Source organism: Lissotriton vulgaris, chromosome 1_1 (assembly GCF_964263255.1).
Source record: "Lissotriton vulgaris chromosome 1_1, aLisVul1.2, whole genome shotgun sequence".
Lineage (NCBI taxonomy): Eukaryota > Metazoa > Chordata > Amphibia > Caudata > Salamandridae > Lissotriton > Lissotriton vulgaris.
In genome coordinates, this window is record NC_141685.1 from 230209487 (window position 1) to 230214348 (window position 4862).

General features: G+C 36.4%; 1 non-coding gene across 1 annotated transcript; it reads left to right on the forward strand.

Moving 5' to 3' along the window:
- Positions 1-4790: 4790 nt before the first annotated feature.
- TRNAD-GUC (transfer RNA aspartic acid (anticodon GUC)) lies at positions 4791-4862 on the forward strand. Its single transcript has one exon. It is a non-coding gene; the product is annotated as a tRNA-Asp (tRNA).

The following is a 4862-nucleotide window of genomic DNA, read 5'->3' on the forward strand; positions in this document are numbered from 1 at the left end:
TCTAACATTGTAAAGTATATCTGTCATTATCCTTGCCTATTCCGATTGAGAAAAAAGGTTGAATTCACTGATGGCCAAAATGCTCACTGATGTGTTAACTGAAATTCAGAATATGATCTGAATATTTCAGCATGCACAGGCGTACCATCAAAACCAATTTACGTCTACAATCTGTTGGAAAATGAGATGAAGCAGTTGTGAATCCTAGGCTGCTGTTCCACTCGATTGGCACGATTTACAAGGAGAATGAGTGCTTTTGGTTAGTAGTGACCCGTGGTGGCTAATAGTTATAAGCTGCAAATGGTAAAGTGAGCTGATTATATATATATATATATATATATATATATATTGATGAATAGAAAGATAGCTAGATAGACAGATCGATAGATATTTATTTCAATGAAATAATTTCTTCATAAAACTGATTGTTTTTGGCTAGGAATTTCTGTATTGTAATAATTTAGGAAAAAAGATTACTTGTCCTAACCAAAAGCAGCAATTCTGCCTATTACAATACTGAGAATTGATCGAGGGCATGCCTTAACCCCAGGGAGGTGAGCACTGTTTAACTAAAGCCAATAAGTCCTCGTTAGTATAGTGGTCAGTATCCCCGCCTGTCATGCGGGAGTCCGGGGTTCAATTCCCCGACGGGGAGGCGATTCCTTTTATTCACACAATTAAATAAAATGATGTACTTTCTAACATTGTAAAATATATCTGTCATTATCCTTACCTATTCCGATTGAGAAAAAAGGTTGAATTCACTGATGGCCAAAATGCTTACTGATGTGTTAACTGAAATTCAGAATATGCTCTGAATATTTCAGCATGCACAGGCGTACCATCAAAACCAATTTACGTCTACAATCTGTTGGAAAATGAGATGAAGCAGTGGTGAATCCTAGGCTGCTGTTCCACTCGATTGGCACAATTTACAAGTAGAATGACTGCTTATGGTTAGTAGTGACCCCTGGTGGCTAATAGTTATAAGCTGCAAATGGTAAAGTGAGCTGATTATATATATATATATATATAAATATATATATTGATGAATAGAAAGATAGCTAGATAGAAAGATCGATAGATATTTATTTCAATGAATATAATTTCTTCATAAAACTGATTGTTTTTGGCTAGGAATTTCTGTATTGTAATAATTTAGGAAAAAAGATTACTTGTCCTAACCAAAAGCAGCAATTCTGCCTATTACAATACTGAGAATTGATCGAGGGCATGCCTTAACCCCAGGGAGGTGAGCACTGTTTAACTGAAGCCAATAAGTCCTCGGTAGTATAGTGGTCAGTATCCCCGCCTGTCACGCCAGAGACCGGGGTTCAATTCCCCGACGGGGAGGCGATTCCTTTTATTCACACAATTAAATAAAATGATGTACTTTCTAACATTGTAAAATATATCTGTCATTATCCTTGCCTATTCCGATTGAGAAAAAAGGTTGAATTCACTGATGGCCAAAATGCTTACTGATGTGTTAACTGAAATTCAGAATATGATCTGAATATTTCAGCATGCACAGGCGTACCATCAAAACCAATTTACGTCTACAATCTGTTGGAAAATGAGATGAAGCAGTTGTGAATCCTAGGCTGCTGTTCCACTCGATTGGCACGATTTACAAGGAGAATGACTGCTTTTGGTTAGTAGTGACCCCTGGTGGCTAATAGTTATAAGCTGCAAATGGTAAAGTGAGCTGATTATATATATATATATATATAAATATTTATATTGATGAATAGAAAGATAGCTAGATAGACAGATCGATAGATATTTATTTCAATGAAATAATTTCTTCATAAAACTAATTGTTTTTGGCTAGGAATTTCTGTATTGTAATAATTTAGGAAAAAAGATTACTTGTCCTAACCAAAAGCAGCAATTCTGCCTATTACAATACTGAGAATTGATCGAGGGCATGCCTTAACCCCAGGGAGGTGAGCACTGTTTAACTGAAGCCAATAAGTCCTCGTTAGTATAGTGGTCAGTATCACTGCCTGTCACGCGGGAGACCGGGGTTCAATTCCCCGACGGGGAGGTGATTCCTTTTATTCACACAATTAAATAAAATGATGTACTTTCTAACATTGTAAAATATATCTGTCATTATCCTTGCCTATTCCGATTGAGAAAAAAGGTTGAATTCACTGATGGCCAAAATGCTTACTGATGTGTTAACTGAAATTCAGAATATGCTCTGAATATTTCAGCATGCACAGGCGTACCATCAAAACCAATTTACGTCTACAATCTGTTGGAAAATGAGATGAAGCAGTGGTGAATCCTAGGCTGCTGTTCCACTCGATTGGCACGATTTACAAGTAGAATGACTGCATTTGGTTAGTAGTGACCCCTGGTGGCTAATAGTTATAAGCTGCAAATGGTAAAGTGAGCTGATTATATATATATATATATATATAAATATATATATTGATGAATAGAAAGATAGCTAGATAGAAAGATCGATAGATATTTATTTCAATGAATATAATTTCTTCATAAAACTGATTGTTTTTGGCTAGGAATTTCTGTATTGTAATAATTTAGGAAAAAAGATTACTTGTCCTAACCAAAAGCAGCAATTCTGCCTATTACAATACTGAGAATTGATCGAGGGCATGCCTTAACCCCAGGGAGGTGAGCACTGTTTAACTGAAGCCAATAAGTCCTCGTTAGTATAGTGGTCAATATCCCCGCCTGTCACGCCAGAGACCGGGGTTCAATTCCCCGACGGGGAGGCGATTCCTTTTATTCACACATTTAAATAAAATGATGTACTTTCTAACATTGTAAAATATATCTGTCATTATCCTTGCCTATTCCGATTGAGAAAAAAGGTTGAATTCACTGATGGCCAAAATGCTTACTGATGTGTTAACTGAAATTCAGAATATGATCTGAATATTTCAGCATGCACAGGCGTACCATCAAAACCAATTTACGTCTACAATCTGTTGGAAAATGAGATGAAGCAGTTGTGAATCCTAGGCTGCTGTTCCACTCGATTGGCACGATTTACAAGGAGAATGAGTGCTTTTGGTTAGTAGTGACCCGTGGTGGCTAATAGTTATAAGCTGCAAATGGTAAAGTGAGCTGATTATATATATATATATATATATATATATATATTGATGAATAGAAAGATAGCTAGATAGACAGATCGATAGATATTTATTTCAATGAAATAATTTCTTCATAAAACTGATTGTTTTTGGCTAGGAATTTCTGTATTGTAATAATTTAGGAAAAAAGATTACTTGTCCTAACCAAAAGCAGCAATTCTGCCTATTACAATACTGAGAATTGATCGAGGGCATGCCTTAACCCCAGGGAGGTGAGCACTGTTTAACTGAAGCCAATAAGTCCTTGTTAGTATAGTGGTCAGTATCCCTGCCTGTCACGCGGGAGACCGGGGTTCAATTCCCCGACGGGGAGGCGATTCCTTTTATTCACACAATTAAATAAAATGATGTACTTTCTAACATTGTAAAATATATCTGTCATTATCCTTGCCTATTCCGATTGAGAAAAAAGGTTGAATTCACTGATGGCCAAAATGCTTACTGATGTGTTAACTGAAATTCAGAATATGCTCTGAATATTTCAGCATGCACAGGCGTACCATCAAAACCAATTTACGTCTACAATCTGTTGGAAAATGAGATGAAGCAGTGGTGAATCCTAGGCTGCTGTTCCACTCGATTGGCACGATTTACAAGGAGAATGACTGCTTTTGGTTAGTAGTGACCCGTGGTGGCTAATAGTTTTAAGCTGTAAATGGTAAAGTGAGCTGATTATATATATATATATATATATATATATATATATATATATATATATAAATATATATATTGATGAATAGAAAGATAGCTAGATAGAAAGATCGATAGATATTTATTTCAATGAATATAATTTCTTCATAAAACTGATTGTTTTTGGCTAGGAATTTCTGTATTGTAATAATTTAGGAAAAAAGATTACTTGTCCTAACCAAAAGCAGCAATTCTGCCTATTACAATACTGAGAATTGATCGAGGGCATGCCTTAACCCCAGGGAGGTGAGCACTGTTTAACTTAAGCCAATAAGTCCTCGTTAGTATAGTGGTCAATATCCCCGCCTGTCACGCCAGAGACCGGGGTTCAATTCCCCGACGGGGAGGCGATTCCTTTTATTCACACATTTAAATAAAATGATGTACTTTCTAACATTGTAAAATATATCTGTCATTATCCTTGCCTATTCCGATTGAGAAAAAAGGTTGAATTCACTGATGGCCAAAATGCTTACTGATGTGTTAACTGAAATTCAGAATATGATCTGAATATTTCAGCATGCACAGGCGTACCATCAAAACCAATTTACGTCTACAATCTGTTGGAAAATGAGATGAAGCAGTTGTGAATCCTAGGCTGCTGTTCCACTCGATTGGCACGATTTACAAGGAGAATGAGTGCTTTTGGTTAGTAGTGACCCGTGGTGGCTAATAGTTATAAGCTGCAAATGGTAAAGTGAGCTGATTATATATATATATATATATATATATTGATGAATAGAAAGATAGCTAGATAGACAGATCGATAGATATTTATTTCAATGAAATAATTTCTTCATAAAACTGATTGTTTTTGGCTAGGAATTTCTGTATTGTAATAATTTAGGAAAAAAGATTACTTGTCCTAACCAAAAGCAGCAATTCTGCCTATTACAATACTGAGAATTGATCGAGGGCATGCCTTAACCCCAGGGAGGTGAGCACTGTTTAACTGAAGCCAATAAGTCCTCGTTAGTATAGTGGTCAGTATCCCCGCCTGTCACGCGGGAGACCGGGGTTCAATTCCCCGACGGGGAG